The sequence below is a fragment of the Talpa occidentalis genome, unplaced genomic scaffold (genome assembly GCF_014898055.3).
Source record: "Talpa occidentalis isolate TD23 unplaced genomic scaffold, MPIMG_talOcc4v2.1 talOcc4.15, whole genome shotgun sequence".
Lineage (NCBI taxonomy): Eukaryota > Metazoa > Chordata > Mammalia > Eulipotyphla > Talpidae > Talpa > Talpa occidentalis.
In genome coordinates this window covers 79,692,164-79,717,230 of record NW_023601543.1, presented here as the reverse complement: position 1 = coordinate 79,717,230, position 25,067 = coordinate 79,692,164, and the positions used below count along the sequence as shown (strand labels likewise).

The 25,067-nt window shown below is 45.5% G+C and overlaps 1 protein-coding gene and 1 long non-coding RNA gene across 2 annotated transcripts in view; one reads left to right on the top strand and one right to left on the bottom strand.

Annotated features, from left to right (window-relative positions):
- The window catches only part of ADGRG2 (adhesion G protein-coupled receptor G2), a 107,945-nt gene extending 87,604 nt beyond the window's left edge, over nt 1-20,341 (bottom strand). The window contains 1 exon segment of the mRNA XM_037512638.2: nt 20,311-20,341. The gene's annotated coding sequence lies outside the window, so the exon portion shown is untranslated.
- LOC119246294 (uncharacterized) overlaps nt 1-25,067 on the top strand; it is a 175,937-nt gene that overhangs the window by 91,321 nt on the left and 59,549 nt on the right. The gene's annotated exons all lie outside the window — the stretch shown is intronic.

Sequence of the window (25,067 nt, the reverse complement as noted above, 5' to 3'; positions counted from 1 at the left end):
AAGACTCATTAGGAAAGCCATAGCAACCAAGGCAGTGTAATATTTGCTCAAGGTTGCACACTGGAAAACCAAATTTGAGTGAGCCTGGAAGCATATTCATGCATATACGGGAACTTAGCATTTATTTTTATTTATTTATGCATGCAGGAACTGGGGTGTAGACCAGAGGGTGGTGGGGGAGGATTCACCAGAGACAGAGTGGGGAGCAGAACAGGCAGGTCTACTGAAATACACTGCTGAGGGGAGCAGCAGGTGAGACAGGAGAGGTCTGCTGCGCCATGTGGGTCAGCTCCCTGGCCAGGGATCAAACTCAGTCTGCAGTGGCTGGCCATTGGTTGATAGCACTGAGACCGTAACCCCTGCACCACCAGGCAGGCCCCATATATGGGCACTAAATATAGCAAAGGAAGTACCATTACTACAAACATCTGTTGTCATAATACATGATTTGTTGGCTAAAGAGTTTATGTTGAGGGCCTCCCTGTTGGCACAGCGGTTGAGCGCTGGGTTGTGAAGCTGCCCGCAGCCTCTGCAGCGCCGGTTCGATCCCCGGCTGCTCCCCGGCCACCAGAGGAGGGTCCCACATGGCGCGCAGACCTCTCCTGCCGCCCGCTGCTCCCCTCAGCAGTGTGCTTCGGTCCCTCTGCCTGCTCTGCTCCCCGCTCTGGCTCTGGTGAATTCTCTCACCCCCCGTCCCCCCGCGCTTCTGACTATACCCAGTGCTTGTATAAATAAATAAAAAAAAATAAATCTTTAAAAAAAAAAAGAGTTTATGTTGAAAGTTGGATAAACCAATGATAAGTTGTACTTCTTCTCCCTTTGTATAGTCAATAAGACTCCCTTTTTTTTAAAAAAAGGCAATGTCTTTCAAATCTTTCATAGTCCCAAAAAGGAAGGTTAAGTAGTCAATTCTTTGATTTTAAGGGTTATCTTGCAGGAACAAATAAGAAAATAGTTCTGAGGACTTGAGTAGGCCTTCACAAAATTAAAGAGACATTACTTGAAGAAACCAACTTCCTTTTTAGCACCTTTTCTAAAAGTGCCAGATGATCTCACGTTTGAACCCCTTACCTGCTCTCGGGAGAAAACCTCATACACAGGCACATCAACCCGCTTCTGTGCCCATTTACATTTTAACTCTGTAAACCAAAGAAATGAATCTCTAATTGTGGAATTTTAAGATAAATAGGTGAGATGTTGGGGTGAGGGGAAAGTGGGCATGGATGTTTTTATGGATGAAAACTTACATTTTACGGATGTTTATTTACATTAAAGCTAGTCACTTTGCTATAGTATGTACCCTTAAAATATCAAATCCAAAGAATCAAGGGTCTCTAATTAGGAGCCCCAAGAGGCCCAAACAGAAACATGGGTGTGCATAGAGTCAGATTATGAGAAAACCAGTCCAGAGTGGCAGGTCAGGCCACCTTCTAGAACATCCCTTTGTGGTGCGGGTTCTGAAAATCCAAAGAACCACAGAAAAGGGAAATCTGCACGCAAGGCGAGACAGCCAGATCATAGCACACTTATGAGCATATAGAAGGACTTATAACCTCAATTTGGGCAGAGGCAGGCCTAAAATGCACTGAGAGGTTTAAATTATGTCAAGGTTGGGATGACTTCCAGTCTGAGGAAGAAGGAAGGAGGGGGAAGACACAGCTAGGAGCTCTGATTAGCGGGGCAAAGCTTGGAAAATGCGGCAACAACCGTGAAACTTAATATCAGGCGCCTCAGCACAGAAAAGTAACTGTCAAAGGCCTCCTTGTCCCCAGGGGCTGAGCAGAGAGACCACACTGAGAACCCCAGTGAGGGAGAGCTGTGGCAGGAGCCGGGAAGAGGGTGCAGCCAGGATGGGGTCAGCAGCATGACCAGACGTGGGCAAGGGCTGAAGCAGGACTCAGAGATACACCCCCCGGGCAGGCAGCAGAAGACCAGCATCGGCGCTGCTGGGGAGCCCAGCGATCAACTCTGTTGACATGATCCCCAAAGGGCTCGGGAACACGGAAGCATTCTCTCCATTATCGGGCTTATTTTCACCCATCTGAATGGTGGGCGTCGTGCCAACAAAATAACTAGACCTTAGTGAAACTCCGCTTTAGAACAAACCTCACGAGGCTGCGTGTTGTTTTCTCGTAATGACGTCTTACTGAAGTGAACAAGAGTACTTCCTGGCAGTCGGCCTGGAAGAGCCCTGCCTTAGTTTGGGTTCCCCCAGAAGGCACCTCTAAGGCAAAGATTCAAGGGCAAGTACTCTGTTTAGGATGTGATCCCAGGAACAGGAGAATGGAGAAGTGAAATGGGCAGGAAGGTTGCTCCTACTGGAGCGCTGTCAAGCCATTTACTACTTGAGGCAATTCTCTGTCCTGGAGAACTCTGGGAGCCAGAAGAGTACACAGTTCGCCTCATTATCCGGCTAGGGGGAAATGAGCCGGGCCGCTTTCAGGCATGGACTGAGAGCTGCTCCTGGGGTGAAATGCGGTGGTATGGGGAGAGTTATTTCCGTGGCACTGCCAGCTTAGCCCATGGGTGGGCAGAGAAATGAGCAGCTAGCGGCTGGAGCGTGGACTGGTGTGTACTGAAGTGGTCAGGCCCAGGGATGTTGAAATGGACACCAGCCTCTCTGCAATGAATGAGGAAGTGTGACGTTCTGAAGCCAGGGGAGAAAAGAGGGCGGTTTCGTGCCTGTTCTGCCCCATTCCTTTCTTCCTTTCTTCACACCAGTACCTGGGATTTAGTGTGTGTGTTTTGGTTTGGCGTGTGTTTGAGGAGTTCAGTGGTTTTTCTTGGGGTGTTTGGAATGTTTGAGAAGAGACTAAGGTGAGGGAGTTTGAAAGGAGTTGCTACGTGAGGTTAAAAGAAACGCTCAAAGAGCATAGGGGCTGGCCAGGCAGGCTGCACACACAGGTGATTCTACCAGCTCTAGTAGGGCAAGCCCAAGAGGATACTGTTACTGGGCAGGGTTGGGCACCCCCAACCTTGCCTGCTCTAAGTGGGTTATGCCATCCACCACATCAAGACAGACATACTCAGTGCGGAAGACCTTCCTTCGATAGAAAATGACTTTAATACAATTAGTGCGCAATAGAGAAGAGAAAGAATATAGTTAAAATAGTTTCCAATTAAACATCCATTTACCTCATGGGCAAATGCCCAGCCAAACAGATTGGCCCAAAGCAGGGCCACTGAGACCCAAAAGCCTGCCACAAGTCTAAGGTACCTTCTGGTGGGGACTCATGGGAGAGGGACAGAAGAAGCCAGGCAAGTCTGGAAGGAAAAAAGGAAAAGCAAAATCCAAGTCAAGATACAGGTTGCGGGCCTCCCCTGGTGGTGCAGCGGTTGAGCGCTGGGCTGTGAAGCTGCCCGCAGCCTCTGCAGCGCAGGTTCGATCCCCGGCCGCCGGTGAGGGTCCCACATGGCGTGCAGACCTCTCCTGCCGCCCGCTGCTCCCCTCAGCAGTGTACTTCGTCAGTCTGCCTGTTCTGCTCCCCGCTCTGGCTCTGGTGAATTCTCTCACCCTCCCACCCTTCTGACTGTACCCAGTGCTTGTATAAATAAATAAAAATAAATCTTTAAAAAAAAAAAAAAACAGGTTGCCATTGTCGACCTCCCCATGGGTCTCTCACCCACGTCTCTATCTCTTCCAAGTGTCTCCTTCCATGCCCCCCAAGTCCCTGGTACAAATCCAAGGTCAAGAAGCAAATGCGGCTCCTTCACGTGTCTCTCTGTTCCTTGTCTCCCTCCCCTAGTCTCCCTCCAATCTTCTTTAGCTTCTTGCTGCTCAGCTCCGCGCTTCCTTGGGTAGGGCGGGTAGCCTGAGACCTCCCCGCTCTATGGCTGGCCCACTGTTACAGTACTAGGTCAGAGATGTTCAGCATCCATACATGGGCAGTGCAGGGATAATGGGGGGGGGCTCAAAAGCAAGGCTATTCAGAGCGGACCCCAATCAGCCCCATTCCCATCACCCAGGGACAGAAATCCCCCCCACGCACCCTGGAGCTATAGAATCCTAGTGTGCATTTCAACAATACCCCGGGGTGCCTCGGTACTTTGAAAAGCCTTGCTGTAGATGGTCTCTGTATAAAGAATACTTTCAAGCCACCTGGTTTCCTACCCAAATCAAGTGGAAGGTATTTGCTCAATTTCAGGCTATATTTGCTCTTTCCAGTTTGTTGAATTCACTTCAGATTTGCTGAATGGAGTATGTTAATGCAACTTGGGTCAAAGGGAGATACTACTGTCAGCCTGTATCAATCGCCTGGATGTAATCACAGCAAAATTAAGCATACTTTTTGAAAACCTATTTCATTACTTCTTTTGTCCTTTTCTTGGCAAAATTAGGAATCAGTGCTTAATAAGCCTGTACCATTCCAAGATCATTTAGATGGGTAAACCTTCACCTCAATATCTGCAAAATGCATGTGATAGTTTCAGGAGTGTTTTTCATTTCAAAATAATTTTGTGTGTGTTTTGCAGGAAAAGAAAAAAGCAAGCCAAATTCTTAAGATGTTTGAAAATGGCAATTTGATATAGGCAGTTGGTAAAGGAATGAGCATTTGAAACAGACTCATGGAAAACAATAAAGTAGAAAAAGTAATGCTAAAACTTAATTCAAGTTATAGAAAAAATAAGCCTCAACATTTTATAGAGATACAGATGTGTGAATGCTAATGGCTACTAACCTTAATTGCATTCAGAGGAGAAAATAATTGAAAGTTGTGAAAACAATTAGAAATATCTTTAGAACATTCTTTTAAGTATTTACCAGGTTCCTCATGTTACAGGGCAATACCAATGTGAAATGGGTTGGCCTGAGTGTGGGTCCTCACCCGCGTGCTTAAAAGGGATTTATACTGAGACTAAACTGCAGGCACACACAAAAAAGGTCAATAAAGGGTTTATTTACAAAAAGGGGAAGTGAAGAGAGGAATAACTCAGGGAGAAAGAGGGATATATATGTGTGTGTGTGTATGTGTGTGTGTGTGTGTATACACACACTGGTGAATGCATCCTACCAGCTCTACTAAGCTGGGACCCCAGTAGCACGCTGAAGGCCAGAGAAAAACCAGCCCCTCCCCTCTCTAGGCCCACATGTCCCTGTTATATACCAAGAGTGGCTGCTTAACACCACCCTTAGTTCCCAGCAGTCCTCCCTTCTGTGGGGATGACTTTATGGGATTCGTAGTCCTTGGTGTCTTGGATCTTTTTGGCCTGGGGTGGGGGTGGAGTCCATAAAACCTGAGTTTGTGGAGTTTGTTCAGGACATCCTCTCCCCCCAACACTAACACTGTTCTTAAAAGCCAGAAACTGGAAACAAACTGAAGGCCCATCCACAGTAGAAAGGATAAATTGTGGTGCGGTCATACAATGGAATACTGCATGGCAACTACAACTATGCACAACATATGTGAATCTCCATATGGAGTGAAAGATGTCAGGGATCCTGTGTGGTACCATATCTACGATAGAGGAGTAACTATGATTTTCCCTCTGCCCTTCTTCATTTTTGGCCGAAACCTCTCTGTAATAAAAAACAGATTAAGAGGGTCTCCCCCGGTGGTGCAGGCGGTTGAGCACAGCACTGTGAAGGTGTCCGCAGTCTCTGCAACGCTGGTTGGATCCCAGCCGGCCCAGAGAGATACCCACATGGCCCGGCAGACCTTTCCTGTCTCGCTTGCTGCTCCCCTCAGTAGTGTATTTCAGTCAGTCTGCCTGTTCTGTTCCCCGCTCTGTCTCTAGTGAATCCTCTCTGTGGAACCAAGCTTAGCCGAGGTTTCACCATTTTGTATATCCTCCACCTTGATATGTTAGTCCTGTCCAGCCACATTCCTGAGATAGTTTCAGCAGTCCACTTGGTGACAAAAAAGAAGACCACCCCAGGCGCCAATGAGGGCAGTCCTATCCATAAATGGGACAGCATCTCTAACCGTCCAATCAGTTTGAAACTGTAACCGCGCAGGCCAAAATGTCTTTGTAGTAGCTAAAGAGTAATTGCCAGCTTCTTTCAAAATTCGCGCCGCTCGTGACCCTATAATAGACCCCTGCTTCCTCTGTTCGGGGCTCTCGCTCTCTGCCACTGCATTGGTAGGTGTCGTGAGCCCGGACTTGAGCCCGTAATAAACTCCCTTTTGCATTTGCATCAGCTGTCTTTGGATTCTCTCACCCCCTGCACCTCTGGCCTGTACCCCAGTTCTTGTATGCATGAATAAATAAATCTTTTAAACATACACACAAAACCCAGATTAATGGAGGAAAAACAAACATAAGTTTAATAACATATGTACCTCCATAATAACATATGTCTCTCCAGGGAGAGACCCAAGAAAGTCAAGTAACTCCTGGAAATGACCCCTTATCACCTTAAATACCATCTTCAACAGTAAACAATAGAACGATGTTGAGGGGCAGAGGGAAGGAGAAGCCTGTTGGTGAGAGGTTATCAGAAAAAGCACAATAACAAAGGCAAGGTTTCTGTGCTCAAGTAAATCTTTGCTTCTCCACTGATAAGTTACCAGAGATACAGTCCTCCCCTTCCTGGTACAGATACCCTAATGTATGGAGATTTCCCTTATAAATGTAAATATCTCTTACCAAAGGGTAAGTTCAGCTAAGTTTTCAGAGCTTTTCCTATGTCTGCAGTTTCTTTAAAAATAAGCAGCTCGGGCTTCCTCGGTGTGCAGCGGTTGAGTGCTGGGTTGCAAAGCTGCCTGCAGCCTCTGCAGCGTGCCGGTTCGATCCCTGGCTGCTCCCCAGCCACCGGAGGAGGGTCCCACATGGCATGCAGACCTCTCCTGCGGCCCGCTGCTCCCCTCAGCAGTGTCCTTCTGCCTGCTCTGCTCCCCGCTCTGGCTCTGGTGAATTCTCTCACCCTCCCGCGCTTCTGACTGTACCCAGTGCATGTATAAATAAATAAATAAATCTTTTTAAAAAAAAAAAAAAAAAATAAGCAGCTCAAGATAATCCTTATGACAAAAAAGACATATTTTGGGGTGGAATATTCAGCTCCCCTTCAATATGAAATTCAATAATGGAGGCTTAGAGTAAAAAGACCTGGGCTGGAGGTGTCACAAGTCAAGAAATTGAAGGGAAGGGGCAGCAGGAAATGATTAACATAGTTGTTAAATCAGCTATAGAAATGAAAATTCCTTAGCTGCAGACTTTTATAGAAAGTATTCAGAGGTGCCTCCCTGGTGTCAAAAGAGGTTAAGCACAGCACTGTGATGCTATCTGCAGCCTCTGGAGCACGAGTTCAGTCCCTGGCAAGGAGGTACCCACATGGCGCAGCAGACCTCTCCTGTCTCACCCGCTGCTTCCTCAGCAGTTATTTCAGTCAGTCTGCCTGTTCTGCTCCCCACTCTGTCTCTGGTGAATCCTCTCAACCCCCCCACACCTCTGGCCTGTACCCCAGTTCTTGTATGCATAAATAAAAAATTAGGAAGGAAGGAAGGAAGGAGGGAGGGAGGGAGGGAGGAAGGGAGGGGAGGGGAGGGAGGGAGGGAGGGAGGGAGGGAGGGAGGAGGAAGGAAGGAAGGAAGGAGGAAGGAAGGGAAGGAAGGAAGGAAGGAAGGAAGGAAGGAAGGAAGGAAGGAAGGAAGGAAGGAAGGAAGGAAGGAAGGAAGGAAGGAAAGACTAGAGGTGGGATGTGGAGGTGGAGACCATTAGAGAATCACAGATCCTTACAAATCAACCCAATCACACCCTAACAGTGACTGATTCAACAATATGTAACAATTCCACAAAGGAAAGAATCCCTCCCCAAAAGGACACTATATCTGAATAATTTCTGTCCCGGCAAAGTGCAGCTGTCTTGTGAAAGTGATTAAGTGTGTGCACATAGATTTTCAAAATTAAACTATTAAGTTACACATTCTATACATTGTGACTATGCAGGCGTTTCTTTGCACAAAACTTCTCCCCTTGCAAATCAGCAGCAGCAGCTCGCTGCCCACCTGTGTCTATGCAGGTGTCTCTCTTTTTTCCTTTCTCCTTTTCCTAAAAAACCTGCCTTTTAAAATGTAACCTTTGCCTGCCTGTGTCTGTGCAAATGTCTTTGTCTCTGTGGTAAACTTCCCAAGTGCCAGTGAAAGGGGAACTCTGCCAGAACTTCTCAGAGGTCACCCAAGGATCCCGCTCACTGAACCCAACATCTCAGCGAAACAACATCATTGAAGAATAAGCAAAATGAATTTATTACATTAGAATCAGAATAGTAGTTACCTTGGGGGCGTGGGGAGGAGTGACCAAAGGAGGCCTCTGAGAACTGTTCATGTTCTGATTCTTGATCTGGGGGGACTGGTGATTGGAATATGTGCTATTTGTGAAAATTCATTAGGCTGTATTTATAATGTGTAGAAGTGTAACTTCAATAAATAGATTAATTTTGAAAATATATGTATACACACTTAATCCACTTTCAGAACTGAGCCAAAAGAATAAGACTTACATATATCCATGCAATACTACCTGATACGATGATTGCTAGAAAGAAAATGACTAATAATGATACATAGATGATAAATACCAGGAGAGTGAATAATACTGCACAGCCCTTGACTCAAGTATGAACTGTGATCCAATTTTTTTAAATAAATCCTCTGGGTCAAGGGTAAGTTTCTCCAAACACTCCCCAAACGTGTGATACATTCTATCAAAAAGTTAATCATCTAGGTAACAAAATCATTATTGAATTCACTTGTACTGGTTTTTCCTGGAACCTTTAGTACCACACAGTATCCACTCTAAGAGTTTTCCAAACCCCACAGGTAGTCTTCAAGTAATGCCTCAAAGTAATGCTTCAGTACACAACCTCCCAAATTTATTCGCCTATATAGAATCTAATATCCCAAGGATTTAGAAAATTGACATGTCTAAATCCCAAGGTTAATGTGTGACTTTTATCTTTAGATCTAAGAGCCAATTTACAGTTAGGAGGGCCAGGAAAGTCCCTCACTGAAAAATGTGACACTAGAGATTCTTGGAATTCTCTCACTGTTTCTTTCTTGGTAAAATGTATTTCCTATCTAGGAACTAATAATTAAGATCCTAACACATAAATATAAATCTATTTATCAGATCACTGTCCTCACCAGAATCTTGTAGACTCAGTTCTGAAACATACGTGTACTCATGGAAGACAGAGCAAATTGACTGATTGTCTTCTATCTGCAGCAGATCATATTGGTAATTTGAATGTACCGTTCATTCATCAAATATTTACAATACCTACTATATATTAAATACTATTCCAGACACTAGGAATAAAGTGTGGTTCCTGCTCTTATTTAAGTGTGGGGAGCATAAGAGTGGAAAGGGGGAACAAAAAATATATCATAAACTATAACGCTAATAGATAACAAGTACAGGGTTGAGAATTAAAGTAAAGTGAAAATGATATGGAGGACGACTGGGTGCCTATTTTAGATCAAGTGATCAAAGAAATGCTTTTTAAACTGACATATGAGTGATAAGCCATGATAAAGGTGAGCGGTCAGAGAGAACATCCCAGAGAGAACAAAAGACCAAATGGAGCTTAATGTACAAGAAGAATTCATAGGAGAAGGTGGTCCACAGCAGGAAGAGGGGACAGCAGGGGCTGAAACATGGCAGAACACCATAACCCAGCAGGGTAGTGACATGATCCAGTTCATGCTTGCTTCTGGAAAGATGCTCTGGCTGAGGATGGGAATTGGGTTATTGGAGGCCACCACAATCATCCAAGAAAGAAGTACAATGGAGTAATGGGGGTACACAGAAGTGGGAATACCTGGGTAGACTTTGGGAGCCACACTACAAGATTTGTCAGTGGGCCGAATGTAGCACATAAACTTGCAGGTGCGGGGTTTAAACAATTATGTGGATGGTGGTGCCATATACTAGGATGGATCTCACTGGTAGGGAATCAAGAGTTTGCTAGGGAAATACTCAGTTTGAGATGCCTACTAGATATCCATATGGATTAATAAGTCTCTTTGTTTCAAGATTTTTAAATTTTTTTTTTTTTAATAGAGGCATGCTTATTTATTTATTTATTTGTTTGTTTGTTTTTGTTTATACATGCACTGGGTACAGTCAGAAGCGCGGGAGGGTGAGAGAATTCACCAGAGCCAGAGCGGGGAGCAGAGCAGGCAGAAGGACCGAAGCACACTGCTGAGGGGAGCAGCGGGCGGCAGGAGAGGTCTGCGCGCCATGTGGGACCCTCCTCCGGTGGCCGGGGAGCAGCCGGGGGATCGAACCGGCGCCGCAGACGCTGCGGGCAGCTTCGCCAGCTTCGCAACCCAGCGCTCAACCGCTGCGCCACCGGGGAGGCCCAAGATTTTTAAATTTTTGATTTATTAAAAATGTTTAAGCACATGATTTTCCTGTGCTTTCTTCCATTTTTCTTTTTTTTTTTGGAAAATTTATTAAGGAGAAAAGGAACAGATACCCCATTTTTCATTTCTCTTGCTCTCATTTCTGAGCCTTTTAATGTTTTAAGTTTCCCCCCAAACTTTCAACATTGTTAAAATTAGTCAATTTACTAACATTGTTTTCTAGTATTTCTCAGTAATATTTTTGCACCAGCATAAAGACCTCAAAGATACTTTTCACACAATTCCTCCTACACAATGAGATCAATTCCACATTTGAATCCAGTGGTGGTGTAGTTTGAATTGCATGCTAAGGGGATTGTAGTTTGCTTTTTTAAAATCAGTGTTGAATGAGTTCTGGGGATCTAATGACAGCATGGTGACTACTCCACCCAAATTAGGTTATGTGCAGTAATGAATTACAAACCACGAAAAAAAAAAAAAAAGGGTGTCATAGGTCCATACCAGTAATAAATACATGATTAGAAAAATAAATAGTGGAGAGCTATGGGCCGACTGATAAATGGAGAGGGAAAACCTGAGTTGGAAAAATTATTTTCCAATCATCATAGTAAAGGTTGGATGAGGCAAAAATCATCAGTGAGTGTGAAATCCTGGCTTATTATGTTTTCCCAGACTGTTAACTAGGAAGGAAAAAGAGAATAACTATACAGTGGAGAAATTAAACAATACCAACACCAGGTTATCCAAAGGAATGTCCCCAAGGAGGGAGTGGTGGACTTCTGGTCATCATGGGCCTCCAGATGTGATCCCCTGAGGATACAACATCATCTGCACAGTATTCTGGCCCCAAATGCATAACCTGTATTTAGCCATGAGAAATATTAGATAAGCCCAAAATGATGACAGTTCTACTTCAAAAGGAGATGGGAATGCCAACGTCATGAAAGACAAATAAAATGTTGTGGAAATGTTTCAAACTAAAAAGACTGAGAGACATGATAATTCAATGCCAAAACCACCCTAGACCAGATCTTGAAGAAAAAAAGTGCTGTAAAGAATGTTACCAGGGGGCCTCCCCGGTGGCGCAGCGGTTGAGCACTGGGTTGCGAAACTGCCCGCGGCCTCTGCGGCGCCGGTTCGATCCCCGGCTGCTCCCCGGCCACTGGAGGAGGGTCCCACATGGCGCGCAGACCTCTCCTGCCGCCCGCTGCTCCCCTCAGCAGTGTGCTTCGGTCCTTCTGCCTGCTCTGCTCCCCGCTCTGGCTCTGGTGAATTCTCTCACCCTCCCGCGCTTCTGACTGTACCCAGTGCATGTATAAACAAAACAAACAAACAAACAAACAAACAAACAAATAAAAACATGCTTCTATTTAAAAAAAAAAAAAAATGTTACCAGGTTAGTCAAAACTGGAATACAAGTGGAAGACTATATAACAGCATTGTTTAATTGATATTAAATTTACTGAAGTTGATAACGATAATGCATTTATGTAGGAGAATCATCTCATTCCCAGGAAATCCATAATGAAGTTCTTAAGGGTAAAGGGCCAGGAGGCATGTACCTGATCTTCAAATGGTTCAGAAAAAAATTATGTGTGTGAGGGCCTCCCCATGGCGCAGCGGTTGAGTGCTGGGTTGCGAAGCTGCCCGCAGCCTCTGCAGCGCCGGTTCGATCCCCAGCCACCAGGTAAGGGTCCCACATGGCATGCAGATCTCTTCTGCCGCCCACTGCTCCCCTCATCAGTCTGTCTGTTCTGCTCCCCACTCTGGCTCTGGTGAATTCTCTCACCCTCCCGCGCTTCTGACTGTACCCAGTGCCTGTATAAATAAATAAATAATTTTTTTTTTTAAATTATGGGTGTGAGCAAGAGTGCAAATGATAAGCAAATGGGGTGTAATGTAAACTATGAATGACTTTAGATGAAAGGTAGATGGTTATTCTATTTTTATTTTTGCAACTTATTTGGAAGTTTGAAATTATTTCCAAGTAAAAAGTAAAAAAATTAAAAAAGAGGAGAAAAGAATATGTCTTTGAGAAAGCAACGAGGATGAGTCCAGCAAAGAAGCCAGTCTTTGACACATTAGGGAGCTTTGGTTTCACAGTAATAATAGTAGGGAACACCGTTAAGTATTTATACAAATGTGGGCATGCTGGGATTTGGGGTGGGGAGAACATGAGGAGGTTCCCGTCTAATGAGCCAGAGTCAGCAGCTGATGAAGAAGGGGCAGAGAAAATTAGGGAAATAAAGCTGTTTGGGAGAACAGAAAAGTGAGGCCGCGATGCAAGCGTGCAAACATGGTAGGACTGCTGGGCAATACTGAAGGTCCATTTGAGGTTTATTAAGGTCAGGAACTGGACCTAGACTTTGGTATTGATTTTGAACACTCCCCAAATGATTCAAACGGGTAGCCAGCTCTCAGAACTTCTGTGCTAAGGCAAAGTTTCTCAACCTCAGCACTATGGACATTTGGGCCAGATAATTCTTTGTCGGGGAGTAAGGGCAGTGGCAAGGGGTCCTGTGTATTATAGGGTATTTAGCAACGTCCCTGACCTCTACCCTTTAGATGGCTATAGCACCCCCCTCCCGGACCCACCCATCAGTCATGATCACCAAAACTGTCTCCAAATGTTGCCACATGTCCCCAAGGGGGGCAAAATCTGCCATTGTTCAGAACCACTCTCTAAGGGAAGAAAGGCCATAAGCATCACGCTTATAAAGGTCAGGAACTGTGTATATGAGCAGTAGGGTTGAGGACACCGGCTCTGAAGTCAGATGGCCTGTGTTCAAGCCTCAGATCCCTTACTCACCTTCTGTGTGACCTTGGACAAAGCACTTAACCTCTTGATGTCTTAATTTTCTTATCAGTAAAATGATAATAATAGTATCTGCCTCAAGTGACAGGATTAAATGAGTTAATTTATGTAAAACAGTAAGAGCAGTGTCTCCTCAATAAATATTAGCTATTACCTATCATTATCACAGAGCCAGAAATGTAGTTGGATACCAGATGTCTGTAGATTAACGAACTGTTTATTTTAAAATACACTTCATGCTAAACCTAAAGAAATTTCCACACCAAAATTGAACAAAAACACAGAGTGGTGAAATGGTGGCTTCAGGCAGGTAGCACAGCAAATGCCAATGTTGGGAGGTAAGCAAATGCTTGGCTTGGGTTGAAGAACAGCAAGGAAGCTGGTGTTTTTGAAACAGTGTGAAAAGAATAGGGGTCAAGGCCATATAGGACCTTGAAGGCTACCATGAAGATCTGGGGATTTAATCTAATTGTGGTAGAGGTGATTATAGGACTTTAAGCAGTGAGTTTACAGGACCACTTTTACTGGCTCTCTTAAGGGGTCAAGGGGCGACACTAGGAGACTGGTTCAGAGGCTGCACCTTAACTTGAGAAACACAGGGAGCTAGAATAATCTCAGGTTGTTTTTTTTTTTTTTTACAAAAGATTTATTTATTATGCATACAAGAGCTGGGGCACAGGCCAGAGGTGCAGGGGATGAGAAGATTCACCAGAGACAGAGTGGGGAACAGAACAGGCAGACTGACTGAAAATACACTGCTGAGGGGCCTGGTGAGACAGGAGAGGTCTGCTGAGCCAGGTGGGTCACCTCCCTAGCCAGCAGGGGATCGAACTCTTGTTGCAGAGGCTGCAGATAGCTTCGCAGTGCTGTGCTTAACCCCTTGCACCACCAAGGAGGCCCTAATCAGGGTATTATAAAGGAACTCATTTTGCATCATAGCAGGATCTGACATAAAACGAATCTGTCCTAGACACAACTCAGCAGTTTGGGGACTAACAGTTTTATAAAATAGTATTTTATGAAATAGTGGTCAAATCAATTAGAGGCTCATGATCATCATTTTAAAATGAAATAGAGGGCCTCCCGTGGTGGCGCAGCGGTTGAGCGCTGGGCTGTGAAGCTGCCCGCAGCCTCTGCAGTGCCGGTTCGATCCCCAGCCACCAGCGAGGGTCCCACATGGTGCACAGACCTCTTGTGCCGCGCCCGCTGCTCCCCTCAGCAGTGTATTTCTTTAAATAAATAAATGAAATGAAATGAAATAGAACAGATGGTAGATCTTGAGATGAAACTAGATAAATACCCGATATTGCACAAAGGAAGAATGCACAAAAGTTTGTTGAGATTTTATTTCAATTATATATAGGTGGTTCATAGTATAGCCTTGGGGTTGCGATCTAAATTATTCATCTTACACTGAGTGATGGGCAGGAAGATTTGAAAAACACTACAAAAAGCTATCTTATGTACATGAAGGTAGGATATAAACTGTCCCTTTATTCTCACTCTTCCTTGCTATATACATGGCATCCCCGAAACATACTAAAAATTAAAAACTCCAAAAGGTAATTTTTTATAGTCTAAATAAAACAAATTGACTTATACTACAGTATCTTCTCCTCAAGGGAGATCGAAATATGAACCTCCAAAACTGAGAAGACTGACTCACCTCAAATCTGTTGGGCTTTCCATGAAAGAAATTCCAAACACAACAAGAAATTTTAAAATAAAACTTTAGACATTTATAACCTAAAAGTGGAAAGAAACCTCCTGAAATTATAAGTTTCTAGCAGAACTACAGCAGCCTAATACCGAGTAATAAATTATTAGAAGTATTCCCACCCTAAGCAGAAGCCTCTCCTCAACAGTGTTTGTCCCAAAGAGAAACTTAGCTACTTAGGGAGGCAAATTGATTGAGCTGACAATATTGGGAGTTGGGGGGAGATTCCATATATATCACCATGTGCAGACAATTTGATTGTCTGCCTTAAAAATCCAAGAAAATCAGAAAACTATGAGAGCTAATAAAAGTTCAGTAAGATGGCTTGACTATAAGATAGACCTACAAAAAATTAAATATCATTTCTACAGTAGAAGGATTATAAAATGAAATGGGGGAAAATGACATGATATCTAAAGGCAATGAAAATCACACATGTGAAACAATTTACCTAGCAGGAATGTGTAAGAGCTACAGTGTAGTATTGGCATAAAGACGGACATACAGATACATGGAAAAGAATAGTTTAAAAAAATCCTCCATGTATACAATTAATTTTTCACAAATGGGCCAAGGACATACAATGGCGGGAAGAATAGCGCTTCCCCGACAAATGGTATTGAACAACTGGTTAGGAAAAAAAGTGAACCTTGATCCATAACAAAATTTAACTAGAAAGGAAGTCATTAACCTACATATGAATGATGAAACTATAAAATATCCAAAGGAAAGCACAAGAGAAAATCTAGGTAAACTTAAAAGTAGACATGGGATTTATTAGATAGGTCACTAAAAGTGCTAACCATAGAAGAAAAAAGACCTGATAAATTAAACTTTATCAAACTTTAAACTCTGTTCTTCAAAAAAGATATCATCAATGCCATTTATATGAAGTAGAAGTAAAAAAAAAATTGTCCAACTCTGAGAGGCAGAATAGGATGGTGATGGCCAGGGGTGGTGGGGAGGAGGCGGGAACGGGTAGCTGCTTTTCAAGGGTATGAAGTTTCACTTATGCCAGATGACTAAGTACTAGAGACCTGCTGTGCCACAGTGCGCCTATAGCTACTTGACTGGATAGTGCCCTTCCAAGTTTATTAAGCAAGTAGATTTCATGTTCAGTGTTCTTACCACAATAAAAAAGAAAGTAATAAAACAAAAGACAAATCACAATCAAAAGGAAAATATTTGCAATACATATACAAAAGTCTCCAAGTCACAGTGGTTCAAGTCAATGATTTTTCAACTTTACCATGGTGCAAAAGTGATAATGCATTCAGTAGAAATCATACTTGGGGTTTTGAATGTCTAGCTTTTCCTGGCTGAGTGACATGCAGTATAATACTCTCTTATATGATGCTGGGCAGGGAAGGCTTCGGCAAACCAGGCAATCACAAAAATAACCCATCCTCAGCAGGGGACTATGTTGCCAGAATGTTGGGGAGGATATTGTGCTTTGCGTTTTCATAACCCATTATGCCTACCAAACATCCATCTGTGTCTCCTGCTTCTGATGAGAAAAGGATCTTGAGATGAAACTGGAGATAAATACCCAACTGTAGAGTGTGTGTTCTGAGTATGTTTAAGGTTGGCCAGGCTGAACTATGATGTTCTGTGGGTTGGGTGTATTAAGTGCATCTTTGACTTACCATAGTTTCAATTTACAATGGGTGTATCAGGACACAACCAATCATAAATTGAGGAGCATCTGTATCTGATAGAGAAGTTATATCCAGATAGATGGCATATGAAGAACTCTTACGATTCAGTAATAAATAAGACAAGCAATATAATAACCAAGCAGACAGTTCGTAAAAGAGGATATAGAAATAACCAAAAAGCACATGAAAAGATGCTCAATGTCATCAGGAATCACAGACTAAAACTATAAAGAGATGCCCCCATAAACCCAATGGAATGCCTAGAATAAAATGAACAAACAATACAGACTGCTGGTGAGGACGCCAAGCAACTGGATGTCTCACACGTGGCTAGTGGACGTGGCTAGTGGACTACACAGTGGCGCAGCCACTGAGGAAAAACTGGGCAATGTCTTATGTTGAATTTACCATAAACTACCGCAATCTTATTTCTAGGTGTTTAGTCAGGTAAAATGAAAATGTATGTTCCATAGCACAAAAAGCTGCATGTCAATGTCTTTATTATTCCTGTTCATAATCGCCAAAAGTTGGTGAGTAGCTAACCAACTGTGGACTATTACTCAGTAATAAAAATGACCAAATTATTGATTCACCCAGCAAAGTGGATGAATCTCAGATGCATTATGTTTAGTGAACGATGCCAGACTCAGAAGGCTACATCATGTATGAATTCATTCACAGGACATTCTGGAAAAGGCCAATTTATAGGGACAGAAAACAAATCAGTGGTTGCCAGGGGCTAAGAGTGATGGGGAGGGTTAGCTACAAGGGGCAATAAGAATTTTTTGGTGTGATAAAATTCTTCTGTTTTTTCATATGGCAGTTATATGACTATATAAACTTGAAAAAACTTACAGAACTGTACACTAAACAAGGTGACTGTTACTGTGAATAAATTATACCTAAATTTTTAAAACAAAATTGACTCAGGAGCAAAGTGCTCATAGAATCTTATTTGACTGGGGGAATTTATTTTATAGTAATTTCCCCCAAATTAGCCCATTCTTTAACTTCCAGTTCCCCCAACAGATACCATACCCCTAGATTACTAAAGACCCATATATTTTAAAAATCGTAAGTACTTTTTTTAAGATTTATTTTTATTTATTTATGCATACCAGAACTGGGCCAGAGTGTGGGCCAGAGGTGCGGTGGGGTGGGGGGTGGGGGGGGAGAGGATTCAGCAGAGACAGAGTGGGGAACAGAACAGGCAAACTGACTGACATACACTGCTGAGGGGAGCAGTGGGCGAGACAGTAGAGGTCTGCTGCACTATGTGGGTCACCTCCCTGGCCTGGGATTGAACTTATGCAGCAGTGGCTGGTGACAGCTTGATAGCACTGAGACTTGCACCACCAGGGAGGCCCCTCATAAGTACTTTCAATGAAGTTTTTTCCCTCTTTTGAGGTAAGACTTTTTCAATGAAGCATAAAAATCAGCTCCGATTTTTACTAAGGGCAGACTCCTTTCTATCTTCAGAATTATTAACAGCACAGAAACACATTTATTTTCTCTCTCTCTCTCTCTCTCTCTCACACACACACACACACACACACACACACACAACCTTTTTCTTTTCCCAGTTCGTTGCGTGTATTTTAAAGTGACTTGGCACTCTCAGGCTGCAAAATGGAAAAATGTGTTTGTCAGTTTCATGTGAGCAGTGAAAGCACCGGGAGTCTACTTAGTGCTGTCTTCTTTCTGAGTCCCAAACCAGACTGGACCACACCAGCGACCCCAGACAACAACGCTGGCTATGGAAAAGAAACTTCTTGACTGCCTCTTCCAACACCTGAGCAAACTCACTTTGCCATTTCTGGCAGCCTCTTCATGATAACCAAAACACAACAGCTCTCCTTTCCCGGCCAAACCCGCCAATGAAATTCCATTTCTCAAACTTTCTCTCCCTCTGCTGAACATAATCATATCCATAATTAAAATTCAATTTTTTTTCTTTTCTGTGTGTCCAACAATATTTTTTTTTTCTAGAAAAATACACACACCTGGAATCTGTGGAGTTTGGGCAAGAATTATTCACAAACACTGGCCCTGCATTTCTTCAGTGTTTTTCAATAGTGAAGTCTACTCTATTCCCTTTTAATGAAAGTAACCTTGCAGGGATGTGGGAATGATAAAAGCAGAGGGAATCCGATCAGCCCTGGCATGGAGCTGAGGCCTGTAAAACAATACGCCAGAACAGCGACTACAAAATTTGGCCATTTTTTGTTTTCCAGCTTTGCATTGAGCTGTAAAAGCTGGCAAACCAAGTAAAGTCCAGCTCATTGTGTATCTTCACTAAGCAAAACTTTGATACGCTAAATCCAGGCCCCTCAAATCTTTTGAAAAGGACAACTACGTTGTCACTTAATTTACAAATTATTACTACATCAAAGCTTAATGTATTTCTATTAATAATTAAGCTCCTACGAAATTGTTAATTATTAATATTAATAAATCAGTACATCCGCATACAATAGTGTATAACAGAGGTTATAGTCATAGGTTTGCCTCTCAAAATAGAGGTTGAGAAAGAGGAACTGCAACATCTACGTAGTCTATGCTTAATAAGCCATCACTTTACATCACCAACTCTGACCCCCGATAAAAGACATGGTTCCTTTTTCTGCCTCTGGGGACTATTAGATAGGATCAGTCACATAATTTGTGGGACCCAGTGCAAATTGAAAGTGCAAAGTCTCCTCGTTAAAAAAAAAAAAAATGTATTAAGAATTTCGACAACGACTGCAGAGTATTAACGCGGAAACAGGTTGCATTCCCGCAAAGCCAGCCCTAATACCAAGTGATGCCTTTGGCGAGTACACTGGTAAGAAAAGTAAAGCATTTCAGTACTAAATGAGGAGCAATCGTTTTTCGTGTATGATTTGGTAAGGAAGTGCGACTGTAAAGTCTTACGACCTGCTCTCCCAATCTCCCGCTTTTTCTAAGGTTGTCAGACAGTTGGACAAAAGTACTTCCTGCCATAGAAAGTGCGGTCCAAAGAGCAGCAGCAGCAGCAGCAGCAGCATCTGGGGGCTTGTTAGAAATGCAGACAGTCGGGCCCCACCCCAGACCTACTGAATCAGAATCTGTATTTTAACACAACAAGATCCCCAGGGGAATCACGGACGGTACAGACTGAAAAGTGTCACTGTCGAAGCAGCCACGGAAAACCTCTGCCGCCCGCCTCATCTGGCATCGAGGAGGCCTGCAGCTCTCCCTCTCACCCTCCGTACAGCCCACGGGCCTCGAAAGGGCAAGCCCCTGACAAAACGCGCCCACCCGAGACCTCTGGCCTCCTACTTCCCCCAGGATCCATCCCGCCACGCCCGGGGCCACCTGTTCCGGGCCCCGCCGGGAGGTGTTGCGCCCAGCGGTCCAGGGCTCGGGGCACCTTCGCGCTCCGCCGCACCCACTGCCGGGCACGGTAAACTGAGTCCCCGCGAGTTGCATCTCAAAGACCACCCGCGGGAACCAGACGTTGGTTCGGTTTCCCGGAGGGGTGGAGAGAGTTTGAGCCCGTCTGAAGCTTTTAGACACACTCGTCCGTTTCCCCCACCCCGCCCCGCAGAACGCCTCTCCGGGCCCCCTTTCACACCGCGCGCGCCGACCCCCTGTCGGGGCCGGGACCCCGAGCTCCGCCCTTGGCCGCTGCCTCTTGGGGCGCCCGGGGCCCCGGCTCAGCGCCTCAACCGGGCGGAGGGAGCGTTCGCCTGGCCGTCCCGTCGCCCTCCGGCTCCAGGCGCTGCGCCCGAGCCCTCCTCGCCGGCCGCAGGAGCCCGCAGGGACAGAGCCGGCCCGGCGCCGCACGCTTACCTGCCGGTCCCCACCGACGGGCTGGCTGCTGGCGCCCTCCGGCCCTGCTTTCCCCTGCCCTCCAGCTGCGGCCCTCCAGCTGCGGCCCTCCTCCCTCCTCAGCGGGCTGGGCGCCGCCCCCGCCGCTCCCGGACCGCTCGCCCGCCTGCTCTCCCCTGCCCGGCTCGGCGTGGCGCGTCCGGCGCTCGGCGGCGGCGAGGCTGGGCGCGGAGGCTGGGCGCGGAGGTGGGGAGCGGGCGGGGCGCCGAGGGAGGAGGATGTGAGTGAGCCGCGCCGCGAGCCGCAGCCCTGAAGGGAGCTCTGGGCTGGGGGGAGAAGGGGGCGGGGAGAGAAGTGAGGGGCCTCGAGCCCGGCGGCCCACCCGACCCCTGCCAGGGACCTTCGGGGTTTCCCTCGGGTGCGAGGTATATCAGACCCTGCGCGTTCCTCGGGGACCCCAACCTCCGGACTTCGCCGTTCACCTTTAGGGGTCGCCCTGGTACCCAGCGGCTGTCCCGCCACTCTCAGCGCCTGGCACAGTGATGGGTAGCAACCCCGAGTGGCCCCTCTGCCGTCATGTCCCTGATGCCGAGATCCGGCGTCAGAGCAGAGGGCGAGGGGCTTGGGGGGCCGGAGAGGCGAATGAAAGAAAAGGTGGAAGGATCCGTCCTCCTGGTTTACTAGCCAAGGACACATGCCACCGGTACCTGGAAGCTGCAACCCCCAGAGCCCTGCCTGCTGGGGGCGTGTGGTGGAGCAGTGAAGAGGGTTGCCCTGCACCCCTCTACCTGTTCTGTCTGCAAATTCTTCTCTTCTGCGTGTTCCTGGAATAAAAACTGAATCTCCCTAGGACTGGAGATCACCTATCCCGTTTGTCAAAGCGCCCCGTGTTACAGACGGGAAAGGGGAGACCTAGAGCGGAACCTTTGTGCAGTTCTACTAAGCGATTTGCTGTGGAGGCCTGCAGGATGGGCGCGCGGGGCGGACAAAGAGAATGAGGCTTCCTTCCCAATTTCCTCTGTGGCACCTTTTACCGCCCACCCCCACTACCCTCTCCAGCCCTCCTCTTTATAGTCAAAGAGCTCCTTATAGTTGCAAAATGCTTTTTCACTTCAAAGGACCATTTTCTTGCACTAAAACTTGCAGGAGGGCCTCCCCGGTGGCCCAGCGGTTGAGCACTGGGTTGCGAAGCTGCCCGCAGCCTCTGCAGTGCCGGTTCCATCCCCCACCACCGGTGAGGGTCCCACATGGCGCGCAGACCTCTCCTGCCGCCCGCTGCTCCCCTCAGCAGTGTACCTTGGTCCTTCTGCCTGCTCTGCTCCCCGCTCTGGCTCTGGTGAATTCTCTCACCCTCCCGCGCTTCTGACTGTACCCAGTGCATGTATAAATAAATAAATAAATCTTTAAAAAATAAAATAAAATAAAATTATAAAAAAAAACTTGCAGGAGAATATTCCATTTTTCTTTACCAGCAAAACAAAATTCTAGGTCCTCAGTTGCATTCTTGCTCCAGAGAGGATGTTTATAAAGTGCAGATCTGCAGAACGCTGTCTCGGCTGAAACAAGGCCCTCGACATACATACTCCTTTTCCAGGAGAGGTGGACTTTGTTTTGCAAACACCAACTTATTAACACTCACAACATTGTAGCTGGATAAATGAATGGAAAGTGTTTTCACAGAGACTTTGACTGGTTGGATTAAGGGGGAGTGGAGGTCAGGAAACTCATCCAGGTTACATAACAAGTTCAAGACAAAATTATGAGGGGAAAAGCTATATTTTAATAAACAAATTCGACGTTATTCCAAAGCATTAATTTGCTTCCGTTTGAATTAACCCAACACTTAACCTATCGTTGACTTAATACAAAATAAAATTTATATGGTATAGAGCTACCAGGAACCCTCACACACTGTTAGTGGGAGTGTAAAATGCTACCAGCATTTTGGAAAACTATTTGGCAGAAGCTATTAAAACTGCATACAACGGGGTCTCCCCGGTGGCGCAGCGGTTGAGCGCTGGGTTGCGAAGCTGCCCGCTGCCTCTGTGTCGCCAGTTCGATCCCCGGCTGCTCCCCGGCCACCGGAAGAGGGTCCCACATGGCGTACAGACCTCTCCTGCCGCCCGCTGCTCCCCTCAGCAGTGTATTTCGTCGGTCTGCGTGTTCTGTTCCTGCTCTGGCTCTGGTGAATTCTCTCACCCTCCTACACTTCTGACTGTACCCAGTGCATGTATAAACAAACAAACCAACAAACAAATAAATAAATAAAACATGCCTCTATAAAAAAAATAAAAATAAATAAAACATTAAAACTGCATACAACGACCCTAAGTCTAGCCATTCCCCTTCTAGGTGTGCACTCAACAGAAATGAGGGCATATGTTTACCAAAGGATATGAGAGAGAATGCTCCCAGCAGCGTGTTTGTAATAGCCGCAGATTGGAAGCGACTCAGACATCCATCAGTCATGGCGGCATAGTCACAAAATGGACTAGCACAGACCAATGGGAATACAGAAACCGCTTGGTGCGGAATATAGATGGACCTCGTAAATAATACTGAATGAAGGAAATCACACACAACAGCATATATACTATGTGATCTTTTTTATATATAGTATAAAACAGGCAAAACCAATCTGTGAAGTTAGCAGTCACCATAGCGGTTGGTCATTGCGGGAGGGGGAGGGATCGGTGATTGCAGGGAGGTACTGGGGAGAAGCAGGGTTTTGGGGGTGCAGTTAATGTCCTGTCTCTTGATTTGGATGCTACTTACATGGATCTGTTGTGTTTGTAAAAATTCATTGAGCTGCTCACCTGTGATATGTGCTCTGCTCATCTTACTTTCTTTTAAAAAGAACAAAATTGGCCTCCCTGGTGGCGAAGGGGTTAAAATCTCAGTGCTATCAACTATCACCAGCCACTGCCTCCTGCCTCATGAGTTCTATCTCCAGTGAAGGAGCTGACCCACATGGCACGGCAGACCTCTCCTGTCTCACCTGCTGCTCCCCTCAGCAGTGTATTTCAGTAGATACTCCTGTCCTGCTCCCCACTCTGTCTCTGGTGAATCTTCTCACCCCCAACCTGTACCTCTGGCCTACACCCCCATTCTTATATGCATAAATTAATAAAAATGGATCTTTTTAAAAAATAAAAAGAACAAAATTATGAATAGATCATATTAAAAGTTGCTTGAATAGCTGAAGTAAAGCCAGAATAAATGTTTTCCCTTAAACAATCTTGCATTAAAGAAGAAATCACTATAAGGAAATAAGTCTAAAGAGCAAGAGCAAGACAGTCTTTATTCTAAAATTAAAAATTAATGTTTTGATGCTGTTCCAGTCAGACTCTCATTTTCTTTGACACACTCTCAGATGAACAGAAGTATGCCATCAAGACCAACAGAAGCAGAAAGAGGCTGGGACTGAGGGACCAGGCCTTCCAGTCTTGGAGTTCTCTGAGGACAGAGCCCTGATCACTCACCTCCTACACAGGCACTATTTGGTGACATTAAGGAAAGTCGTGGGTGCTCAGAATTTGAGGTTAAATCTTTTTTTAAAAAGATTTATTTATTTATTTTATATAAGAACCTGGGTACAGGCCAGATGCACAGGAGGGTGAGAGGATTCACCAGAGACAGAGCGGGGAGCAGAACAGCAGACTGATGCAATACACTGCTGAGGGGAGCAGCAGGTGAGACAGTAGAGCTTTTTCACACCGTGTGGGATTCTCGCTGGCCAGCCTGGATCGAACCGGCACTGCAGAGGCTATGGGACAGCTTCAAAGTGCAGTGCTCAACTGCCTGCGCCACCAGGGGAGGCCCCCTGAGGTTAAATCTTTATCCATAGCCTTTGGGCTGATCTCCTGGCAATTAGTGAGTGGGCAACTTCGGCTCCTGCCCCAAGGCATATTTGACAGGTGATCAAGTGTGATCCCTAGACACTGGCAGGTCAGGAAACACGGCAGAGACTGAGTAGCGCAGAAGTCCTTCAGCCTTGCCACTATCCCACTGGTGGACCCTCAGGGTGGGTTCGTAGCAAAGGGCAGGCAGAGGAGACAGCTGATCAGTGTTCAGGGTCCAGCTCTGTCCTTGGAACTTCAAATGCAACTTTACTTGTGGCCAAATAGTCTAAAAACATACCATGGAATGGTCTCAAACAGATTCATTATTTCCCAAGGGAACGGAGTACAAAGAGTACGTGGAACTTGGGCGCAAGTCAAGACAGTGAGCTGCAGAGCTAGGACTATGGCGATGGAGATGATGATGATGATGATGATGATGATGATGACTATAATTAACATATCTTATACCATGCCAGCCATGGCAGATTTTACATACTTTGTACTTTGCTACTAAATCCTCGTGGCAACCCATCAAGGATTGTTCAGCTGAGGAAACTGAGGTACAAGGATGTTAAGAAGCTTCTCCAAGGTCCATAGCTAGTGAGTGTACAGCCAGGTCTGGAATCAGCCAGAGGATGGCTCTCAAGGTCCTGCTGCCTTAACACCTGGCTGTGACAGGGGGCAGGTTGGGATGGCAAAACGATCAGAAAGAGAAGCAGGAAATGAAGAGCTTTGCCACTAACTAATTGGCATGGTCTCTAGACTACATAGTCTAGGACTCAGTTTCCCCGTTTGTAATATTTGTAAATATGTAAAATATGTAGTATCAAGGGTTAGTTTGGTATGAACAGGTTAAGATGGGCAAGAGGTGGGTGGGCCAACCCTCCGGGCACTAGCAATCAAAAGCAGAGATGTTTCTGGCAATGTCGTTCCAGT